This window comes from Canis aureus, chromosome 8 (genome assembly GCF_053574225.1).
Source record: "Canis aureus isolate CA01 chromosome 8, VMU_Caureus_v.1.0, whole genome shotgun sequence".
Lineage (NCBI taxonomy): Eukaryota > Metazoa > Chordata > Mammalia > Carnivora > Canidae > Canis > Canis aureus.
In genome coordinates, this window is record NC_135618.1 from 51,293,312 (window position 1) to 51,318,209 (window position 24,898).

A 24,898-nucleotide genomic window follows, 5' to 3' on the forward strand; every position below is an offset into this window, starting at 1 on the left:
ATCTCAGGGTTGTGACACTGAGCCCCGCATCAGGTTCTTTACTGAGTATGGAGCCTGCTTAAGATTCTCTTTCTCTCCCTCTCTTTCTCTCTCTGCCCCTTTCCTCCCGCTCACACTCCCCTTTTCTACTTCTTGCTCTGAAAGAAAGAAAAGAAAAGAAAAGACAAGAAAAGAAAAGAAAAGAAAAAAGAAAGAAGAAAGAAAGAAAGAAATCCTCAATTAGATTACAGAATAACAAATGCAAAAGGTATGTAATAACAATGAGACAAAAATTTCCCCAGGAGGGTAAAAAAATATAATCAAAATGAATAAGGGAATAAAACAGATGATGGTCAAATAATGAAAATTCAAGAAGGACAGGTATGCAAATTCTATGAAAATTCTATCAACTGGGATAATGGCAGAAAATCTGTGAATGCTCTTCATGGTTTTAGAACACTCTGTAAGGCTCAAATTGACAACAGGTGTTAAAAATGCAAAGATCTGGGTCCAGTGTGCCCTCTATCATGTCAGAGCTTGATCTTGAACAGTTACCATAACCTCTCGAAATTTGACCAAACGCTCTCCCCCTTTCCTGCAACCAAGCAACTCTTAGCTATACCCTACGCCTGTGTGTGTGTGTGTGTGTGTGTGCGGGTGTGTGCATGTGTGTTCACACAACATACAAAAGGAAACATTGTCAACTTTTATACTTTGTTAATGTTTCCAATCAGGCAATATGTGGAACATTCTGAACATGATTTTGAGCATGTTTATCTGTCTGAACACTCCAAAACAGTACATTTGCTTCATGCTCTAAATATAGCAGCCTTCACTTCCTTCTGGACATGTCTGCCAAGACAAAATATTTTGTCTGTAAAGATATGCCAGCTCCAATGTTCTGAATGTTTCTTTTGGTTTCAAAAGTTTGGCAACAGTGTCTTTAGAGAGCCTGATGGGGGTATCAGTCAGGATAAGCTAGTTGAGATTGTGATAACAAACATGTCCAACTCTCATTCACTTAAAACAACAAAAGTTTATTTCCTGCCCAAAGTCCATCCCATAGTTATGTGAGGGGAGGCTCTGCTAAACTGAATGAATTTGGGGCAGGCTGACAGAGCAGCCACCACTTAAACATTGCCAGCTGCTATGCCAGTGCGGGAGGAAGACCTCTGGAGGGTCTCAGATTAACACTTGTGCCAGAAGTGGCTCACATCACTTCCACTCATAGCTCATCAGTCAGAATGACTTAGCAGGTCTTTTTTTTTTTTTTAAGGATTTTATTTATTTATTTCTGAGAGAGAGAGAGAGAGAGTACAAGCAGGGGGGCAGGGGCAGAGGGAGAAGCAGGCCCCCTGCTGAGCAGGAGCCTGAGGTGGGACTCAATCCCAGGAACCTGGGACCATGACCCGAGCCAAAGGCAGATGCTTAACCGACTGAGCCACCCAGGTGCCCCTATTTAGCAGGCCTTATGCAACCACCAGAGGCCAGGAAAAGTATTCCAACCATGTTGGATACACTCAACCGTGTACCCGACATTTGGGAGAACCAGAGATCTGTGTTGACCAGCAGTAATGATCTCTACTTCCTGAACAAATGTGACCTGATGCCACAGCAACCAAGCCTCTAGTGCCAGGCAGGTGAGCAATTCAAAAGTGAGGTCTGAAAACACGAACCAAACCAAACCAAACCCAAGCTGCGGTGTTTCCAAAGCACGTTTTCTAACATCACTGTACACTGAGGTATAATTTGTAGCTTCCATTATAGCTAGAAGCCGGGTAGTATGCTGGAATAGGTTGCAGAACACTGTTTTTCACTTTTTCCTAATAAGGAAAAACCCCATGTAACTCGTTTTTGCAAAACAATTTTTAGGTAAAGATGAAAAATATAGATTTTTTTAAATTTCACATCTTGATATCACACGTTTTTTAAGCTTGCATTTAGGGGGAAAAAGAGAGTGTGGTGTGAGGATGGAGTTTACGTCCAAAACCTGAAGAATTACAGGAGTGGGCTAGGCAGGAAAAGAGGGAAGATACAGGGAAAGGGAGGGTGAGAAAGCGGTCCGAAAGCCAGCTGTGCCAGTAACTGGATTCTCTCAAGCTGCAATGGGCAGGGATGCACTGGGGGATAGATTTATTTTATATACAATTCATAGATCCAAACTCAGAAGTGAAAAAAATCACTTTGTATGTTTTATAGTTATAAATTAACACTAGTTAATGTCCCTCTGGCTCTAAGCCCCTATCCCCGTGACCTGGCAGGAAGTGTAGCCTCTGATTCTCAAGACTGAGCCAGAGAAACTAATTTCATGTTGCCGTGGGCATGAAAGGGCATCTCCTCCAAACGTCAGCCCATTTGCCCACTGCCAGCACCCCATCTGCTTCAGTCTCTATGATGCCTTTAGTTCTAGGGATTTGGTGGTCTTAGGGACAGAAGATACTTAGCAGGGTAAGGGCACCCAGTCTCCTTGAGATCTTTGCCACTTCCTGGGAGCACTCAGAGAGGGCAGGGCTCAGCGCCTACTGCTCGCTGAACCTAGCGACCCCTCTCCATCCCATCTCTGGGAGTGTCTCCTTCCCATCCCATGGCTCCTCCATGTACCCCTTCCTCTGGGACACCTAGAGCCAACGGGCTCAGCTTCTGCAAAAAATAGGAAACCCCACTGCCTTTGACTGCTTTTGCTTATGACTGACAAAAATCTTCCATCATGAGATGGCAGAGCAAGCCATGAGTATATTGGGGGGAAAACGCTTAGGAGGAGGAAACGGAAAAAGAAAGAAAAAGAAGTCATTGTGGCTCAAATGGAGGGAGTAAAGGAGGGAACAGTAGAAGATAAGGCCAAGTGAGTGGGTCCACATTATGCAAAAAAAATACTAATAATTCTCCATAATAATGGCCATCATTCATGCATGCAGCACTAAGTACTCATGGGGATGGGGACACTTATAACTCTTCTGAACAACTCTACAGGGTGGCACTATTATCTCCATTTCACAGATAAAGACATTGAGAGTCAGAATGGAATGATTAATCACTAGAGCAAGTGGCCAAACCAAGACTCAAACTCGGGCAGATGTCTCCAGAATCTTAAACACTGTGCCCTACTGCCTGTCAAAGCAAAAGTCATAAAAAGGAAGAAGAGTCATGAGAATAAAAGGACAAGCCATAGGTTGGGGGAAAATATATGCAAAAGATATATCTGATAAAAGACTATTATGCAAAACATAGAAAGAACTCCTAAAACTCAATAAGAAGCAAACAGAGTGATTTAAAAATGGACTAAGGACCTGAACAGACACCTGACCAAAGAAAGCAGACAGATGGCAGATAAGCCCATGAAAACATGTTCCACATCATATTGTAAATGAAAACAATAATGAGATAGCACTTCACACCTATTAACATGGCCAAAATCCAAAACAATGACAACACCAAATGCTGGCGAGGATGTGAAGCAATAGGAACTCTGATTTGTTGTTGGCAAGAACGCAAAATAGTACAGTCACTTAGGAAAATAGCTTGGCATCTTCTCACAAAACTAAATACACTCTTACCATATAATCCAGCAATCCTTGGTATTTACTCAAAAGAGTTGAAAACTCATGCCTACACAAAAACCTGCACAGATGCTTGCAGTAGCTTTATTCATAATTGCCAAAACTTGGAAATAACCAAGAAGATTACAGGTCAGGTGAATGGGTAAATAAACTGTGGTATATCCAGATAATAGCATATTACTCAATGCTAAAAAGAAATGAGGTATCAAGCCATGAAAACACATGGAGGACTCCCAAATGCGCTTTTACTAAATGAAAAGTGAGGTGGAGGAAAGGATGAAATCAATAAAGCAGAGGATTTTTAGGGCAGTGAAATTGTTCTGTAGGATACTATAAGGGCCATATATGCCATTGTACCAAAACATATAGGATGTACAGCACCAAGAGTGAACTCTGATGCACTTTGAATGATAGTGAGGTATTGATGTAGGTTCATCAATTATAATAAATATACCACTCAGGTGCAGAATTTTTATTGTAGAGGAGTCTGTAGGTGGGTTCGGGGGTTGGAGGATATATGGGGAATCTCTATCTTCTGCACAGTTTTGCTGTGAACCTAAAACTGCTCTAAAAAATGACATCTATTTAAAATAATCATTAATGCCTGGGGGACGGACAGAGAACTGTAGCTCCCTGGAGGCAGGAGAAAAAAGTAAAATAGAGAGAGGTAGATGCAGATTTATTTTTTAAAAAGCTACTATATAAAGGCTCTGTGCATTTGATGTAGTTATCAAATATTCATTGGGTAGCCACACTATATACCATGATGGATAGTATATAGTCATAAATCAGCAGAGGAGACAAGGTTTTTACCCACATCCCACTCCCTCTGAGCATGTGTCACATTCAAATCTTTCAGAAAGAGAATCTAATGGGGCTAATTAATTATAATCCTATATAGAGGCAGGATTCTCACATGAAGCCACCTCGTTGACTGCTTTTAGCTCAAGTGCCAATCTCTGCCCAGCCACCTGTGGTCATGACACTAAATATGACGCCTCAATGGGAGACTCCAAAGGGGGCTACAGATATAGAGACACTTAGGGTCTTAAGGCACCATTCCAGAAAAACCACAGTCTTAAAACTCAGTCTCTGTTACTCTACTCAGATTTCTATTTGACAGGAGCTCAAGGAGAAGCATTAAATTTGAGGGGGGGAAAAACCCAGACAAAGAAACACATAGTTACACAGAATTGGAAAAACCAAGCCCGCAATTAGATTCGAGTTCTTTTACATCCAAGACAAGGCCCTGTTAGTGCCAGTTATGGGAGATGCATTCCGGCCCAGTCTCCAGCTTTTAGTACCATCTGCTCCCTTTGTATGAAAAATCGCGATTTTGTGAAAGTAAAAAATACAAACAGATTTCTAAAAGGTTCCATTAATAAAGGAAACTAAAACGCAAAGAAAAATTCATCTGATTCCCTGGTTCTGATTTATTAGGTGTCAGGGAACAAAACAGCGCTCTTTGATGCTGTGGAGGGCGATGCCTTGAAATTGCTGCCCTACCCCCCATGCTCCCAGAAAGACCATTTTGCTGGACAGTAGGATTGATTGGCTAGTGCTCCTGGCTAAAAAATAATAATAATAATTGTTACTCCTTGGCTAGTAGAACGGGGTTTGGTTTTGACCAGCGAAGACCCAAAACAATTTATGTAGCTAACAGTTCCCCGGCAAAACTGTAATTCTTCCTTTCCATCTGCTACTGCTAGATTATTTTATTATTGTCCGTGATGTCATCATTTTTGCTGTGGTTCATTTGGCATGAACTAACTCCATTCCCTCTACCACGTGTGGCTTATACAACATCACTGGAAAAACAGCTTGGAGAGCTTGATTGATGGGCGGTACTGAGTATGAATCACTAAATCTGATCTTTAGCAGCTGTTTCGGGGTGCATCTTCTCCTTGTTCCCCTTCTCCCCTAATAGAATGGCTTTGAGCATAAGGGAGAAAAGTCTAGAGGTCCAGTGATCCTTTTAGTAAAATTCACATGAGTTTTGAGACACGAGAAAAGTAGTATCCGTCTCTATCTCGATGGCCGGAGCCTTGATGGATAAAGAGAAACTGATGCTTATCTTAGAGGCTCTGGGCATGAGCAGAACTGCTTTGGGAACCTGATGGCCAAGGTCAGTGCAAGGCTGGGCAGAGGGATGTTCTCCTTGCACACTGCAGGGACTGTGGCACATTTGTGAAAGAACTCCAGCTGCCCACTACACCCAGCAGCATGCTAGGGACCCAGACCCGTCACAGAAGACCCCAGCAACAGTATAGCAGAGGGTTGGTGCCCTCAAATGGTCTATAAGGTACATTTCCAGAAAAGACTCGAACAAAAGAATCTGAGTGGGATTGTCTCTCATGTACATGAGACATGCCTGGGGGACTCAGGTGGGGGCCCAGCAGGAGGAAGCCAAAGCTGCATGCCTTGTATCACCTGGACATTTATCTTTCAATGACCTTATTTGTGCCAACCAGCCGGTGAGGCCTGGAACACTTGGCTTACTTAAGGCAATTTGGGTTGCTCACAGCGAATAATCAATGTCAGGGAAAAGAGTAGAGTTGAAGAAATAACATGTAGGAGAGAAAACATGATCCACCATGTCACCCGCTGTTTTGCCAGAGCCAGCCCTACTGAGGCACTCTGGGTTATCATAACCCTATATTTAAATTTTAATTATAACAAAAATTGTCTCCTGTCCAGGAAGGATGTGTGAAAAACCAATCATAAACATTTGCCAAGTCAGTGCTGAAAAGTTATCTGCTCCAAGAATAGACTCTGGCTCAATCTTGGAAAAAGAAGGTGGGAAAACTTTACTCCAAGACCTCACACCAGGCTGACTGGCAAAGCTAAGCAAACTCTGAATCACCCAACCTGCTTTTAGCATCCACCAGCTATTCTCGGCCGGGGTCCTTTGACTCCTGGGTTTGACGGAGCAAAGCTCGTGGCTGATGGTCTTGGTACGAGCCACAGCTGAACCCCTCCAACACTGTCCCAGGGCAGGTGAAAGGTGTCTCTTCAGGCGTGGGCACTGCATCACTTTTGAGGACCCGAATGCAATGCGCAAAGGTTTGACATTAATGAAATGAAATTCTACAGGATGAGAAAATCAGCCAGATGCCAACTAGTAGGTGGGAAGCATAAGTTCTCACCACCCGAGAAGCATTAAATTAAGGTTGAGAGGCTGAACTTGGAAAGCCAGCCAAAGCACCATCCCAGGAGGCTGAATTGGGAAATCAATTAGGGGGAAGGGGAGGATGGGAGCCCTGCCATGTCTTAGCTGCAGCAGGGAGAGAGGGCGTTTTGACTGACGGTGCTATATTGGGATCATGTAGCATATGTGTGTCTCCACCTCTGTTTTAACTTCATGGAGAGAAATTGCTAGAGAGGAAAGAGAGACCTAGACCAAGCAGAAGGAAAATAACTGTCCACAAGAAAACTTTAGAGGAATTAGGGAATTCTAAATTGGCGGCCTGGCTTGGCAACAAAGGGAGGGGCTGTGGCTCTGTATGGACAGGCCTGTGTCATGGGACACTTCCTTGGTTGCCAGACGTTGGAGTCAGATGACACCAAGGGGCACTGCTTGTGGAGCAGAGAGGAAATGACCAGACTTTTTGGAGACCAGCTTCAGAGTCTCTTCAGATCTCAGCTTGTAACAGCTGAGTCAACAGGTCTTAAATAGTAGGAATAAGTTGGAATACAGGAATTCACCAGGATTCTGAGAAACTGGAGAGGCATGATGGCTATGCCAAATAGCCAGGATCCTCGAAGACCCCTGCTGCTGTGCCCCTTCTGAGCAAAGCCTCAGGCTGGCCCTGCATGTGGTTACCATGCTCCATGTCATGCAACTTGAAGCCTTGGTCACACCAGGAATTAGCACCTGGGGTAAATATAGCCCTTTATAGAATGGATCAGGGGAGAGGAGGAGCAGAGAGGAGGACCTTGGGGCTGCTGTATTCCAGAGAGTGGCTAACCAGAAGAAGTTGCAGTGGGGCACCACCCAGATTTCTCTTTCAGGAGTAAGGCTCTCATTCCCCCAGCTGCTGTAAGTGCTGGTAGCTAACTCACTCTGGGAATAGTCAGTAGGAGGGAGCCACCTCACCCAACGGCACCCCACAGCCAGTGATGGTCAGTGTTCACGTCTCGAGACTCACCTAGTGGTCCCCTGAGTGGCTCAGTCGGTTAAGCGTCCAACTCTTGATTTTGATGCAGGTCATGATCTCAGGATCATGAGATCAAGCCCTCCATGGGGGCTCCATGCTCAGCACAGAGTCTACTTGTCCATCTCCCTCTTCTCCTCCAGCACCCTCAAGTAAATAAATAAATAATTTTTTTAAGATTTTATTTATTTATTCATGAGAGACACAGAGAGAGAGAGTCAGAGACGCAGGCAGAGGGAGAAGCAGGCTCCATGCAAAGAGCCGGATGTAGGACTTGATCCTGGATCTCCAGGATCATGCCCTGGGCTGAAGGCAAGCGCTAAACCACTGAGCCACCCAGGCTGCCCCAAATTCTTTTTCTTTTTAAAGACAACTAGCTTGCCCAAAGGGAACAACTCTGAACAACTCCGGAGTGTGCCATGGGATCAGCTGAGGCATTGGTTGAGACTGCATCACGCACAGCTCAATTTCTCCCCTGCCCAGCCCTTTTGTCCTCACCCCTCCATGGTGCTAAGCCTAAAAGTTCTCCCCACAAAATTCCTGGAGGCAAATCATCTAAGAACCTGTTTCCAAGAAACCAGAGCTAAGATGCCACCCAATCTGATCTTCTGTCTTATAGGAAGGTGGACTTGAAATTAAGTAGATAGATAGATAGATAGATAGATAGATAGATAGATAGATAGATGATAGATATGAGAGAGGAGATGACTTAGAGGCAGAGAGGCACACAGAGAAAAGAGGAAGCACAAGCAGCAGAAGACACAAAGCAATAGAAGCCTGAACATGCAGAAGCCACAAGGTGGAGGATAAAGGTTACCATAGGGATTAGGAGAAACTCCATCATAAAAATAGCACAAGTCCCTAAGGGTGCCTATTGGAGCTTTTTTTTTTTCCTTAAAAATTTTTTTTAATTGGAGTAAGATACTCATAAAATTTACTATCTTGCCTTTTTTTTTTTTTTTTTTTTTAATGAGCTCTATACCCAACGTGGGGCTTGAACTCACGACCCTGAGATCAAGAGTTGCATGCTCTACCGACTGAGCCAGCCCGGTGGCCCCACCCCCCCGCCCTCCATCGAGCCCATTTTTAAGTGTAGACATAGTTCTGTGGAGCTCTTAGTTCCCTGACTTCTTGGAGCACAACATCTGGAGGGAGTCTCTGCTTCCGAAAGGCCCCAAACCCTGTGTGTGAGAGGTAAGAGCAGAGGCCCCCAAGATAAACAGAACTAAGTGCAAATCCTTATTCTGGAACTTTCTACCTGGGACTTTGGGCAAGTTATCAGACCTGATGGGCCTCAACGTCTTCATCTGCACAGTGGGGGTGGGTGGGCCGGTGGCATGGTGCCTGGGAACCGCGGCTGGACAGACGGAGCAGGCTCTGGCGCAAACAGGCGTGGGCTCCTGGCAAGAACCTTCCCCTCCCTGAGCTTCAGTTCCCCCACCTGGAAAATGTGCCCTCCTCATACCATTGCCCAAGGATTGGATGACATAATCCTTGTTGCATTCCCAACACTGCAATTCTTAATAATTGGAAGCTGCTTTATTACTGAGCTCTTTTAACTCTGGTTAAAATAGCCAGAGTTGAATTACGAAAATTTGTGTGGGTTTTTAAAACTGTTTCTCCAGTGGGAAGGAATAAAGCCAAGACTTAAATCTCTAGGTAGCAGGAAGGAATCTCAGATAAAACACCGCCCTCCACATGTTAAAAAGCTGCCGTGGCACAAATCAAGGTCTGTTCTCCCACTGATCCTCCTGTTTCGCGGCTGTGGCTGGAGGCCAAGTCCAGGATTTACATGGAAGCTTCCTCCCGAGCTTCTTGGCAGGGACTCCTCCCGGCCCCAGATTTTGGAGCAATAAATAAGGCTCAGAGGCAATGACCCGGTAGGGGCAGCCGTCTGGCGGAGTAGGGGGGACAGGAGAGGGAGCAGCGGGGATCCAAGTCTGCATCTCTGCCCCCCGGCGTAATAAGCAGAGTCACACATGACAGGAAGAGACCCTGCGTGTCCCAGGCTTCACCCTCCCACGCATGCCGCCCAGCCTGCCTTTCTCATCTTTTCTTCTAGCTTCATACATGAACATGGGAGATCATGTCACTGGCACACCAGCCCCGTCACCCGTACGTCACTGTGTGTGATGGAACATCACCGACCAGCCAGCCTGTCCTGCATCTACCACTCTCTCTCTGCCCTTCACCTGTCATTCTGTGTCTCTGCCCACCTGTTCCCCCAGCACCCCAACACACACACACACTGTACGTCTCCGTGTCTTTCACCTCTAGCTCTATGGCTCAGTCCTCTCTATAGCTCAGTCTCCTCTTTATTTCTTGGTCTTTCTCTCTGTTTATCTGTCTCTGTCTCTCTCTCAGATCAGGAAAGAGGACAGGTATGTGCTGGGGTCTGGCAAATCCCCACACTTCAGTGTCTTGTACCACACCTGGGGTGACTCAGCCACCTGGTTTCTGGGCCAGAAAAGTGCTGAGCCAGGCAAACGCAACTTGTAGATCTGGCCTTCAGAGTGGCTCCAAACCCCAAGCCAGTCTTCCCCAGAAAGGGCCACCTGTGCTCTGACTCCATTGTCAGGATGGTGGTGCAAGAATTTGATAGGATGCTGAGATCTCTGACACTCGAATGCCTTGGGTCTACCCACCCAGCCAGGTTTGCAAAGGTGGACACAGAGTTCTACCACCTTGGGATCCTCATGGGGCTTCACAGCTGGCTTTGGCCATGACCTAGGCTGCCATTTCTCCTCTTACTAGAGTTCAGGAAGAGAGAGCGTAGTTTATACACAGATCCAGGAGTCAGGGGTCTAGGGTTCCCTCAACAGTCTGCTATGTGACCTGCTGTGTGCAAGTCTGCTGACTTTCTTAAACCCTTGTCTGCAAAGTGAGGCTCTATAGCAAATGTTCCAAACATGGCTCTGGGGAAATCACATCCAGTTGAGGCCCAGTTCCACTGACCACTGACAATTCACCAGGGTGCTTCTGTATGGCCACATGCGCTATTACAATATGGAGAGAAGTACCCTACAGGCTGGAGTTACACTCCTGAGCTCCTAAGACCACCCTTCCCCCCATCACTCTGGCTCTTCCTCCTTCTAGTCCCTCTGAATTAGAAACTAAAGTATTCATATGTGGCACAGCTGGGGTCTCCCCAGCTTTTCATTCTGATCCCATGCTGCCTGTGCTTTCCAGGTTTAAAAAATAAATAAATAACAGGGGTGCCTGTGTGGTTCAGTCAGTTGAATGGCCCCACTCTTGATTTCAGCTCATGTCATGATCTCAGTGTCATGGGATAGAGCCCTGTGTGGGACTCCGTGCATGGGGAGGGGAGTCTGTTAAGGATTTCTCTCCATCTCCCTCTGGTCCCCCCACCCCCGCTCACGTGCTCTCTCTCTCAAATAAATAAATCTTCAAAATAATAATAATGGGGCACCTGGGTGGCTCTGACAGCTAAGCGTCTGCCTTCCATTCTGGTCATGATCCTGGGGTCCTGGACCAAGCCCCAAGTCGGGCTCCCTGTTTCTCTCTCTCCTTCTGCTGCTCCCTGTGCTTGTGCTCTCTCTGTCAAAAACAAACAACTTTAAAATAAAATAAAAATAATAAGCTGTTTAAGCCACAGAGTCTATATATGATAGTTTGTCTCATATATAGTTTGTAGCAGCTGGAAATGTCTAAGATGGAAGGTCCTAACTCCAAACCAATAGGCTTTGAGAAGGAATGATGCGTATCACGTTATGTTTATGTGCTTTACTGCTTCAAGGCTCTCTTGCCCTATTGTGGGAGTAGAGAACTGCCATGAGCTTGAAACTCACTGACAATGTCACAAAGCAAGAATTAAACCTTCGTTGTTTTTTTATTTTGTTTTGTTTTAAAAAGATTTTTTTTTTGAGAGAGAGAGAGATAGAAAGAGAAGGAGACAGAGAGCACAAGCAGGGGGATGGGCAGAAGGAGAAGCAGACTCCCTACTGAGCTGGATCCCAGAACCCCGGGATCATGACCTGAGCTGAACGAAGCCACTCAACCAACTGAGCCACCCAGGCGCCCCAAATCTTTGTTGTTTTAAATAACTGAAATCGATGGTTGTTTATTCCAGGAGCATGACTCAGCCTGAAAAATCAGCATTTAATGGTGACAGCAACATATAAATATTTCATTTCTTGCATGATATGTGGTTTGGTTGTTCAGAGGTCTTGTTTTTGGGTTTGTCATGGCAGTAGTTTTTGGTCTTCCTCTTTGTGTAAGGCTACCTTTATTCAGTTCTTACTGTTAACAGACACCAGGGATCTTCAATGGGAAATCATTCCTTCCTTGCATCCTTTCTTCATTCAGTAAATACGTATTGAGCACCAACCGGAGCCAGGCTCGAGAACACAGTGGTGAAGGGAGGAGACATAGTTGGCTCTTTCCTCATGGAGCTTAACTGAGTGCAGGATAGAACGATGGGGTAGATATAATCAAATAAACTGATTTTTTAAAAGATTTTATTTATTTATTTGACAAAGAGAGAGAACAAGAGGGCACAAGCAGGGGGAGTGGCAGGTGGAGAGGGAGAGGGAGAAACAGGTTCCCCGCTGAGCAGGGAGGCCAACGTGGGGCTCGATCCTAGGACCCTGGGATCACAACCTGAGCCGAAGGCAGATACTCAACCACTGAGCCACCCAGATGCCTCAAATAATCTGATTTTAAGAGTACCCACAAGGGGCTCTAGTCCAGACTCAAGGTGGGAGCCTTGTGCTGGGTAAAGCTTCCCCAAGTCTTCTTCCGAAGTCTGAAGAATAATGTACGATACTCATAGGCTACTAGTGTTCTTGACCCATTTTACTGTTGAGAAAACGAATTTTCCTACAGTGACAGTTTGTAAATGGTAGAATTAATATTAAACCAAGCTCTGACTCCAAAGCCAATTCCCTTAACCACTGTACTATATAGATGTATGTTTGCATTCAGGATAACAGGGATAGTTCAGTTTTTAAGAGAATTATTCAGATTTTCAACCACTGCCCTTGCCAGAGGATACTTTAGTTTTCAGTAATCTCGGTAAAACTGGAATTTTGTTGGGCTCTCAGTGTTTCCCAAATCACCTGGCTACATGAGTATGTAGACACAGTTTAAATGTTGGAGTAAATATAGTTGGGGTGAAGTCAAATACACCACTTACCAAGTCACCTAGAAAAGAAATAAAGGGTCAAGAACTCAAGGTAGCATTAGCTAAACCAGCAGTTAGAATCAATTTTTGAGCAACAATTAAACCCTCCCCAACATGGCTTCAAAACAGATAAGTTAATTCCCAGCTCTTTGCAATTTATATTGTCTGCTCTCTAAAGGAGTTCTACAGCACAGCGTCAGTGTGGATAATTACACCATGCTTGGGCAGCCCCAGTGGCGCAGCAGTTTAGAGCCACCTGCAGCCCACGGTGTGATCCTGGAGTCCCGGGATCAAGTCCCACATTGGCTCCCTGCATAGGGCCTGCTTCTCCCTCTGCCTGTGTCTCTGACTTTCTGTGTGTGTGTGTGTGTGTGTGTGTGTGTGTCTCATGAATAAATAAGTCAAATCTTTTTTTAAAAGTACACCATGCTTATAAAGCATTTCATAAGTAAAAAAAAAAAAAAATGCTATTGGGGGAATAGGGCAGTTGCTAGCCAAAATAAGGAGGCAGAAGTTGTAGGATGGGAGTAAAGGAAAAAAACTGGAATACTCACCCCCAACATACACCCACTCCCCAGGCTCTGCCTTTCTGGACTCTGAGTTAATATGCACTCTTATTAAAAAAAGAAGGGGAAGAGGAGGAGGAGGAAGAGAAGAAAAAGAAAAGAGAGAGAGAAAGAAAGAAAGAAAGAAAGAAAGAAAGAAAGAAAGAAGAAAGAAAGAAAAGAAAGAAAGAAAGAAAAAGAAGAAAGAAAGAAAGAAAGAAGAAAGAAAGAAAGAAAGAAAGAAAGAAAGAAAGAAAGAAAGAAAGAAAGAAAGAAAGAAAGAAAGAAGGGAGAAGGAAGGAAGAAGGAAGGAAGGAAGGAAGGAAGGAAGGAAGGAAGGAAGGAAGGAAGGAAGGAAGGAAGGAAGAAGGAAGGAAGGGGAGGAGAAGAGGCACCTGGCTGGCTCAGTCAGTGGAGCATGTGATTCTTGATCTTAGGGTTGTGAGTTCAAGCCGCACGTAAGGTGTGGAGATTACTTAAATATTAAGTCTTTTTTTAAAAGAAATAGAAGAAAACACCCTACAAAATCAAAAGCCTTAGGGCAAAGCTGTTTACCAGCTGGGGGGGATCTTTGGTCACAGGCAACAGAAGCTGACATAAGCAGAAAAGGAATTTTCTAGAAGGAATGTTTCTAGTACAAGAAATCATTACTCTCTCTCCTAAGTGCCCTCCCCCATCCATGGAATCTTGTATCCTTCTGTTGAGAATTCCATGTCCTAGGTCACATGACTGCTCCTTGTCTGTTCTAGAAGGTTGAGAGGGAGCGTCTGTAGCAGGGGTTCCCAAAGGAAAAAGGACTGGTTTGATTTCTAAAGTAGGAGAACAGGGCTTGTGGGTTATTGCCCCATGATGACACATCAAAATGGAGACATGTGATAGCTCCTTACAAGAGAGATCAGGTTTTGTTAAGAAAAGGGAAGAGGAAATAGAAAGAAGGGAAGAAGACAGAAAGGGAGGGAGGGAAGACGGAGGGAGGAATGAAGGAAAGAAAAAGTGGCTATTTCCAGTTACTACTACTTTTACAGATGAGGGCTTAGGGCAGTTAGTTCAACTACCTGCAGACCCAGGATTCAACCCAATGTCTGCCTGGTTCCAAAGACAAGGCACTTCCCCCTCTTCCACGCTGGCATGCACACCATGTGCCTCTCAGTGGCTCTTGACCTCTATATCTCTTTCTTGAAAAATCTAGTATAAATACAGGACAACTGTTTTATCGACTTAGAACCTAATGTGAAGATGGTGTGAGGAGGATATGGGTAGTCTTCCCAGGGCTGAGTCTAGATAATCCTAAAACTTTTAAAACCTGGTTAGATAAACCTAACTATTTTGGTCAAGGAAGCCCACATCTAAATCATCCCATGCCAAACTAATCATTCTGTTTCCTCCCTTTTCCCATCAGCCCACGTCAAGAATCCCAGCACGTCCTCTCTCTCCACTGTGCAGCATGACCTTTTAGACACACAGAACACAGACAGTGAATGGACAATGGACCCTGTCTTACAGGAGGGCGATTGGCAACCCTGTATTGAGAGTGTTAGATGTGCACCCTCTTTCATCCCCACCCCCCAATCCCAATTCCAGGAATCTATTCTAAGGAAACAATGAATCACATCAATGCTCAACACAGCGTTGTTCATGAAACTAAAAATTAAAAGTGCCCTAAGTGTGAAAGAAATGTAAGGAAATGGTACTCTTTTAGTACTTCTAGCTAATTCTTATGGATGCTTTATTCCAGATATTGTGCTGATTGCATTTTCGGTGACCCAGGTGAATGCACCTCACAGACCTCCAGCCAAAAGGAGTGTAAGTGACCAAGAGTCCAAGTGCTGCCACTGGAAAGCTATCACTGTAATTGCACAGAGGCCCCCTGTCCCAAGGGCTACTTTCAAACCAATGTCTGGGAGCAGCAGGATACTAAAACAGATCCATCCTGGGACATGTGAGACTTCTCTGGGAGCCAACATTGGCTTAAGAACTCCCTGATGGTCTTGGAACCTTCCTTAGACTACATAACAGTCGAGGATGCTTCCACCCAATCTTAAGTCCCTCTCTCCTTCTCTTGAGTTCAGACTTGCCCTGTGGCCTGATGTCTCCCCCATCTGTGGCTCCTTCACCTTTTTCTTCCACATGCAAGTCTACTAATAAAATCATTGATCCTGTCTTGGTACCTACTCCTCAGAGGATTAAAATGAACACAAGAGAGACCAGAAGGGGCCTGAACAAACAGGCAGGAAGATGGGGATTTGAGACTGGCTCACCTGCTGCCCAGCAGCTGAAGAAGATGCCCTCCCTCTCAGTACCTGAGTGTGGATAGTCTCTGTCACAGAGTGGTGGCTGAATTGCTAACCATTTCACTGATGGTGACCAGGGAAAATGTCCCAGTGGAAGGACATGCTGTAGCAAGTGTAGTGATGAATGCACTAGCAAAGCTTACAAAGTTAGCAGAGTTGGCTGGTCACTACCAAGTTGTACTGATGCCCTAGAGAAGAATGACAGTCTGAAGGCTGTCAAAAAAGAGTTAATGGTAAAGTGTGAGATCCAGAGCACTTCTGTGCTTCTGTGGTAGCTAACAAAGGGGACTTTGTCTCCTACAAGGAAAGAGCAGACACAGCTGAGTGGCAATCTTATGACCTGTTACAGAGCTGCAGAGCCCCAGAGATGTTGGAGTGCTCAGCCAAGGCAGGTCTGTTATGTGAAGATTAGGGACCTGGTGGAGAAAAGCTGGGACCCATGAAGTTATGGAGGAAGTGGATTCTACAAGCACTGCTAGACTCTCTAGTTTTGTAGGGGTGGCCCGTCCTTCCCTATTAAGAGCCCCCAGCATGCTGGAAGATGCTGCAGAAGCTTCTCCCCAACAAGGCAACAGGTACTCCCACTCAGGAGCTGGTCTCACCTCACATCCTGGATGCCAGGCCAATAATAACCAGGCTAGCTCCCAGGATAAGCTGGCTGGAGATATGCTAGGCTTGATAAAGGAGGAAAGAGACTATATACCTAAAGAATTATAAGAATTATCCAGAACAGGGTGGCTCAGTCAGTTAAGCATCTGCCTTCGGCTCAGGTGTTGATCTCAAAGTCCTGGGATCAAGCCTCACATCAGATCCCTGCTCAACAGAGAGTCTGTGTCTCCCTCTGCTTGTCACCCTCTCTGTCTCTCAAATAAAATAAAATATTTTTAAAAAATTATCTAGAACATACAGTCATGTTGCTTCCCTTAAGCTGCTCCCAGCCAATGCCAGAGCTTGTCAGGTTTGCCAAAACAGGCCTATTTCCTGAGAGACCTTGGATTGCTATGATCAATAAGGACATAGAGATGAGTAGTGATAGATATGGAGATGGAGAAACAGATATAAGGTGAGTTGAGTTTCCTATAAAATACAATCCATGCCTATATGCACACAGGAAAATTAGTGCCGATCCACCAAGACACTTTCAAAAAATGTCTGTTCCTTCTTTTATTTTTCAAGTAGGCTCCATGATCAGTATAGATCCCAACATGGGACTTGAACTCACAACCCTGAGACCAAAATTTGAGCTGAGATCGAGTTGGACGCTTTACTGACTGAGCCACCCAGAAAGCCTCAGGAATGTTTGTTCTTTACTCATGATAGCGGAAAGCTGGAAACAACTCAAATGTTCATCAGTGGATAAAGAAGTTGTGGTATAGGATACAGTGGCTTATAACCCAGCAATAATAAAGAATATAGCTAGCTTTATACTGTAACAAAATAGATCTCACAATGTCAAATAAAAGAAGCTGGGCCCTTAATATTCCATAGGAATCCATTTATATTAAGTTCAAAATCATGGTATTTATTATGAGAGTAACAATAACTAGTACCCTGGGACTGGATAGTGGGAGGGGGGCAGTGAGGGTGAGCATTGCCTGGGAAAGGGCACGAAGGGGCAGAGGGGCTTCTACAAATGTGGTTTATCCTGATCTAGGTAGTGGTGATGCAGGCAGATAAGTAAAAGTTCACTATATGCCGAACACTTACAATCTATGCACCTTATCATATGGTTGTTATGCTTCAATAAAAAGTTTAAAATGCAAGAAAAGGGAGAGAAAGCAAACATGCCACAAGGTTCACACTGGCTCTTTGGTCAAGGGGATTAAGGAGAATTTTAAATCCCTTCATTAGAAGTTTCTGCATTTTCTAAATTTGCACCCCCTCCCCCAAAAAAGTGTATTTATCAGGAAGCAAAAATAATAAGTTATTATTTTTTTAAAAGATTTATTAAAAAAAAAGATTTATTTATTTGAGAGGGAGAGAGAGCAAGTGGTAGGGAGGGGAGGCGGGGGGGGCAGAGGGAGAAGGAGAGAAAGTCTTCAGCAGACTCCCTGTTGAGCGTGGAGGCCACTGTAGGGCTCGATCTCATGACTCTGAGATCATGACCTGAGCTGAAATGAAGAGTCGGATGCTTAGCCTACTGCGTCACCCAGGCGCCCCTAAAAGTTATTCTTAAAAAGGCAAATACATCACACGGTGCACACGGTCACTTGGCACTGACGTCAGACACCGGGCACTTTGCATGCAAAATTGGTTTCATGAGCTATCTGAGCCACAGAATCATGACTCTCTGTCCTGGTTTTTCCCAATTCATCACAATCCTAAAGCAATAACAGCATTGACAATGCAGTTGAGTAACTCTCCCGATGGTAACGTTCTCTAGAAATTAAAACTTGAGGCTGTAACATGGAAGCCCGTAGCTATGGTGTTCTACGTACTTAGGCCCACTGTATATTGTTCCTTAGAAAGTATCAACAATACCTCAAATCAAAGCACAATTATAGACCTGTAAATGCAAAGGCATTATTATGTTTCTGGGCAAATACCTCAATTCCCCTTGCATTTTAATAGTTGTTTTCTGATACCGAAGTTGCTAATGCTTTCATTGCCCTTTAATGACTATTCTTAGCAAACAAATTTGGTGCCTTACAATTAGTGATTTTCTTCCTAATTATGGCTTTTTTCAATTTCCACATGAGATGACAAAAAATTCATGTTTTGCCCAAGAACTAGCTTATTAGTTAATGAAAATTTGTCTAATAGCAGCCTTTTAGATACCCTGTCAAAATCAAAAGCGGCATTCAAAGAAGAGAGAGGTTGCTTTCATATTAACATTCAAAATTAATTTCTGGGTAGGGGCTGAGAGTGAGATGTAGGAGGCATAATTTCTTCCAAAAAGATTAAAATAGATATTCTTTCTGGAGTCTATAGAATTTAAAATTATTAAATATTTCTCTCTCTCTCTCTCTCTCTCTCTCTTTCTCCTGTCTCCCAAATCCTTCCTTCTCTCTCTATCTCCCCACCCCTCACAATCTCTCCCACTCTCTAGGTCATTCCCACCCCCTTCATTTGTACCTTTTCCTTTGCCTACGATATGTATACACACGCCCTAGAATTCAAATTGGTGGATAGGCAAAGATTAATCTCTGGAGTTAGGGTCTGATCATTTCAATATTGCTATATAATCAACTAATTCTCCTCCTAGGGTTAGATTATTCAATTTCAATTCCCCATCCTGGATGCATTTGCTACGCAACAATGGTTTTGCGAGCAAGGACACACTGACCTAGGACAAATCTCCTACCTGTTCTTTGGTTTTTGAACCATAAATATGGCATGCTGGGAATGGATACAGAATCTAATATTGTCCCCCAAACAAGCATCCCTATTTTCTCCAGCAGACGCAGTCTGGTTCACTTGGCTGGGTTTGTTAATAATATGGAGGGAAAGCGAACTTTATCAAAAAGTAGTGACTCATTTTTCTCATCCAGTAAAATCCATAAAAGATTTAGGCACGACCCAAACAATTTACATCTTAAATATTCATGCCCTAGTCCCAGCCCTGAAATGACATTTAAATTGTGTCTGGGGAATCTGTTGTGCACTAACTGCCATGGTCCCTCTTCGGAGGGCTTCAAAGACTGGGAGGGAGAGGAAGGAATACTGAGACCTGTTTTTCATTTCAGAGATTTACAAGGGAGCAAATGAAATTCGCTCCTGCTCTCAGATGCCCCTCCTGGGAAAGGAAACACTGTCCAAATTGAGTAAATAAGGCCCTCAGTGTCAGCAAAGGCTGTGGTGGATGAAATTAATGTTGAAATGATCCTGAAGTTTCTCGGATAGGTTCTTTTAAAGCAGGGTTTCTCAACCTCAGAACTACTGACATTTGGGACTGGGTAATTTTATTGTGGGGGCTGTTTGTGCACTTGAGGATGCTTAGCAGTATCTCTGGTCTCCACCCACTTCATGCCAGTAGCACCCCCCAGAATGGGAAAGCCAAATGCCTGCAGACATTGCCCAATGTTCTGGTTGGGGGTTGGGAAGGGAAGAGGGAAGAAGGAAGACAAAATCTCCCTTGGTTGAGAACCACTATTTTTTTTTTTTTTTTTGAGAACCACTATTTTAAAAGACAAGTCTTTGGTCCTTGTTGTGTCCTAAACGCAATGAGTTAACTTGTTTCTTTCCAACATTTTTTCCTTCCAGCGTGTAAAAAAATTTATAATTGACATATAATATTCTACAGGTTTAAGGCATACAACATGTTCATCTGGTACATTTATATATTGTAACACCGTCATCTCACATAGTTATTTCTTTTTTATGGTGAGAACAATTAAGAGCTAGTATCTTAGCAACTTTGAAGTCTGTTAATACAGTATCATTGACTCTAATCCCTATGAGGATGCATTGGATTTGCAGGACCTATTTATCTACTAGGTGCTATTTTGTACCTTTAAACATCTGGCCAATTCCCACAAACCCCCTCCCCTGGTAAACACCAATCTACTCTCTGTTCTTATGAGTTGGGCTTTTTTAGACTCCACATATACATAAATCACACAGTACTTGTCTTTCTCTGTCTGATTTACCTCACTTAACATAACGCCCCCAAGGTTCATCCACATTGTCACAAATGTCAAGATTTCCTTCTTTCTCATGACTGAATAATATGCCATTGTATACAGTACATTCTGGACTTTTTATTGAAGTATAACATGCATGCAGAAAAGCGCATGTGTCTTAAGAGTACAGCTCAATGAATTGTCATAAAGGGAACACGCCTGTGCTACCAGAACCCTCCCTGAACATCTAGGTGTCAGCTGATGGAAGAACAGATAAAAAAAATGTAGTCTTATATATACCATGAAATACTATTCAGCCTTAAAAAAATAAGGAAATCCTGCCATTTGCAACAACATAGAAGTACCTGGAGGGCATTATGCTAAGTGAGATAAGCCAGACAAAGACAAATACTGCATAGTATCACTTGTATATAGAACTTTAAAAAAACAAAAAAGGCCAGACTTATAGCAACAGAGAGTAGAAAAGTGGTTACCAGGGGCTGGGATATGGAAGAAATAGGAAAAAGCATATAAAAGGGTACAAAATTGCAGCTATAAGATGAATAAGATCCGAAGAGATAATGGAAAACATGGTGGTTATAGTTGGTAACATGGTGGCGTATAATTGGTATTTGCTGAAAGAGTAGAACTTTTTTTTTTAAAGATTTTTATTTATTTATTCATGAAAGACACAGAGAGGGAGAGAAGCAGAGACACAGGCAAAGGGAGAAGCAGGCTCCACGCAGGGAGCCCGGTGTGGGACTCGATCCCGGGTCTCCAGGATTACGCCCTGGGCCAAAGGTGGCATTAAACCGCTGAGCCACCCAGGCTGCCCTGAAAGAGTAGAACTTAAATGCTCTCTAGGATACCAAAAGCTAACTGTGGGAGATGATGGGTGTGTTAATTAATTTGATGGGAGAATCCCTTCACGATGGATACAAATATCAAATCATCACAATGTCCAATTTAAATATTTTACAATTTTGTCAGTTACACTTCAATGGAAAAATTTAGAAATTGAGTATAACCTCCTCCACTGCCTCTCACTTTCTTTATCTCTCTCCCTTGCTTCATTATCTCCCTTGAACTTATCACCTTCCAAATTACTTTCCTTTTTTTACCTTGCTTAATGTCTAAATCTCCCCCACTAGAATATGAGCAGGTAAAGCAGCCAGTACTGGGACTCCCAAGTCCGGCGCTCTTTCTACCACACCATGTCAAAAGCCTATTCCTGATTCCCCCAGGGCAGAGACTTGGCCCATTTTGTTTACTGCTCTCTCCATGCACCCAGAATACGGGCTGGAATATAATAAGTGTTCAATAAACCCATGTTAAGTATCTCTGTCCCCGGTTGGCCTTGCCTTCTCCCATAGCAGACATTCTGCAAAGAAAAACATAATTTTCTCTTCGACTTTGTGTGTCCTGCAAGCAGCCCAAAAAACAACCCCTTTGTTCCAGCCAGCCCAAAAGGTACTCCAGACCATCTTCCCCACCAGAGTACAGTCAAGTTTTCATCTGTGTATACAGGCCAGGAATGATGCCTAACAAGGCAGTTGAGGCCAAGTGGCCTTCACTTAGTGAAACAAAAATCTAGTAGGAAAGGCAGTGGGAAAAGCCAGTGGGTAAGCCAGCAGAGCTCAATCTGAATCACACAATTTGTTACTGCAAAGTGTGAGTCTGTGTCTCCAAAAGGAAGACAGTCTGAAAAATGAGCAGACCTGTGGACTAAGGAGTATTATCCCAACAGGGGCAAGTCTCATTCAACAATGAGCTCTCCCTGCCTTTGAACCACCTGTTGAAGAGGACAAAAGATCAAAGTCTGTAGACCACACAGGACATACCTTGCATTTGGGCTAAGTTGAAAGTCGTGTGCTGTATTTTTTTCTTCAGCCAACCACAAAAGTGTCTTTCATTAACAGCATGGTGCCTGGCTCATCTCACAGTTGTCTAAGGCTTTAGGCATCAATGACCCAAGGTTCAGGGAGGGTGAGTGTAGTCTCACACAAAAGGACATCTTTACCCTCATGAGAAAAAGACTCTGGTATCCAGTGACCTGTTCTAATTGGTGTCTCTGTGGACCCCCCTTTACTCTCTGCCCTGGTGGAATCAGGACACAGCATTTGAGATGGCATGCAAGAACTGGAGTGGGGGGTCCCAGCCCTGGCTTCTCACTTCATCATCAGATCTTTGCAAGTCAACTAATCTCTCCGGACCCTGGTTTCACAGAGCACTTAGTTTTGTGGTAAGGAGAGAGAAGTGGTTATCAGCTGAGGGCAAAGTCAGAATTCAAACCCAGCTCCTGAGGCCCTGAAGCCTATGATCTTAATCCCTCCATTTCATCACTTTCTGTGTTCATCTTGACAATCGGGTTCTCCCTTCCCCTCTGAAATTTGAGTTTCTCTTCTCTCAGATGACAGATTTTTTTCCCCCAAGTTATATGGACGGTTTTGACAAAACAACACATTTTCTTCCTTGATATCATCTGAAATAATCCCAGTCACTACTGTGCATCATGCTTCTGATAAAAAAAAAAAAAAGGCAAGTGTAAACATTATGTCTCTCTAAGACTCAATTTACACAAATTACATATTAGATGAAGCAGACCCAAGAAGGCATTGTGTCTGGAGGAGACTAAGATGATGTAACTGTCAAAAAACAACCCAAGCACAGCTTGGAAAGCTTTAACAATGGGAGGTGGCAGCATGGGAGTGGGGAGCGTAGACCGCGGAACATTCTCTCCTCTTTTACAATGTCGCTCTTTTCTGGCTTAATTAGGATCAGATAGTGTGCAATATAATCATCACCTGATAACATAATTCCGTCAAACATGGAAGAGTAATATTCAAGAGACTGAAGCATGAACGTAATTCACCTCAAGCAAGGGAGAGAAATTGGATTAGCAAAATGCCGCCAGATTCACTAATTAATTTGCTATATTATGCATGACAGGAAACATCATAGAACAGGAGGAGGAAAAAAAAAAGCCTGATTTTTCTGAGTTTGGGAGGTACCAATGGACGTGTTTCCCCATAATTTATTTTTGCAATAGATTCATTATTTGATTAAGGATTGGCTGAAGGGAGATTCCACGGGGTAGAATGAGAACAAAGCAATGAGCTGCTGGAGCCAGTGTACTTATCCACTTAGCAGATGTCAGAATCACTTTACTTCACCACTCACTGTCTTCATTTAGAGAGCTCTCTTCTCCACCAGAGCACTCATCTGTACCCTGTTTCTCTACAAGCCCAAGAAATGGGCAAATTAGCAGGTGTGTGCTTTGGCCAATCCAGTATCAGTACAAGTCAGTACCAGTACAAGTTGATAGTCTTCAACTTTATTGTGTGTGTCTCCTGTAAATGACTGGATTTCTAATGAAGGCATACAAAATAATATCAAATCCCTACTGTCACCTTGAAATAAGGGACAGACTCTCACAAAATTGAAAACCTCATTACATTCTTCAATCTATATGTTGATGATGATGTGGGTTGAGATCATGAAGCAATGCCTTCAAACTATTTATTTATAACCTTTCCACATAGTGATGTGAAAATGAAGATTTTACACTCTGGATTCATACAAACCTGGACTCAAATCTTCCCCCTCCCACTGAATAATCTTGATCAGGTCACTTATAGGTCTCTCTAAGCTTCAATTTTCTCATCTGTACACTGGAGGTGTGATAATTGTATTCACCACCTTAATGAGATAATACTCATCAGAGGTCTTCTTGAATAACTGGTCACCTTCTCATTCTGCCATATTGCTGTTTCTGCTGCTTGAGACCCGGATGAAAGTGTAATGAGCTGGGTAAAGCTGGTCTCTACTGGAAACCCCACTAGCACTATTCCTGTCTGGAAACAGAACGAGCCCTTCCCTTTGGCTCATCACAGCTCACCGGAGACCACTTTGAGAATTTACAGGTTTCAGTGTAATGAAAAGAAAGCAAACACCAAGAATAATTCTCAACGGGTCAGAGGCTGTATTGTAATTCAACCACATAAGTAATGACATTAAATGTAAACAGGCTAAATATACACATGAAGAGACAGAGATTCACAGATTGGATTTTAAGAAGGAAGGCCCAAATACATACTGTCTACACAGGATATGAGGTGAGACCAGCTCCTGAGCGGGAGTACATGTTGCCTTTTTGGGGAGAAGATGCCATTGTGCCAGCACAATTCAAAACTATTAATTATGCATATGTACTTAACAGAAGAGCTTCAAAACACATGAGGCAAAAATTGATGGGACCAAAAGGAGAAATAGATAAATCCACAAGTGCATTTGGAAACTACAATCTTGGGACACCTGAGTGGCTCAGTGGTTGAGGATCTGCCTCTGGCTCAGGTTGTGATCTCGGAGTCCTGGGATCGAGTCCCACATCAGGCTCCCTGAGCGGAGCCTGCTTCTCCCTCTGCCTATGTCTCTGCCTCTCTCTCATGAATAAATAAATAAAATCTTAAAAAAAACTACAATTTATTTCTCAGTGATAGAACAAATAGGTATCAGTAAGAATATACAAAACTATCAAACAAGGTAATCTAATTGACATAGAACATTCTACCCAACAACCGAATACACATTCTTTTCATGTTACATGGACCATTCAATAAGATATTCTGGACTATAAAACCAACTTTATCAAATTGAATTGATACAAA

General features: G+C 43.6%; 2 long non-coding RNA genes across 3 annotated transcripts in view; one reads left to right on the forward strand and one right to left on the reverse strand.

Annotated features, from left to right (window-relative positions):
* Window positions 1-24,898, reverse strand: part of LOC144319052 (uncharacterized) — a 431,793-nt gene that overhangs the window by 229,831 nt on the left and 177,064 nt on the right. The gene's annotated exons all lie outside the window — the stretch shown is intronic.
* On the forward strand, window positions 14,124-15,537 carry LOC144319050 (uncharacterized). Its single transcript, XR_013384968.1, has 2 exons — window positions 14,124-14,277; window positions 15,114-15,537. It is a non-coding gene; the product is annotated as an uncharacterized LOC144319050 (long non-coding RNA).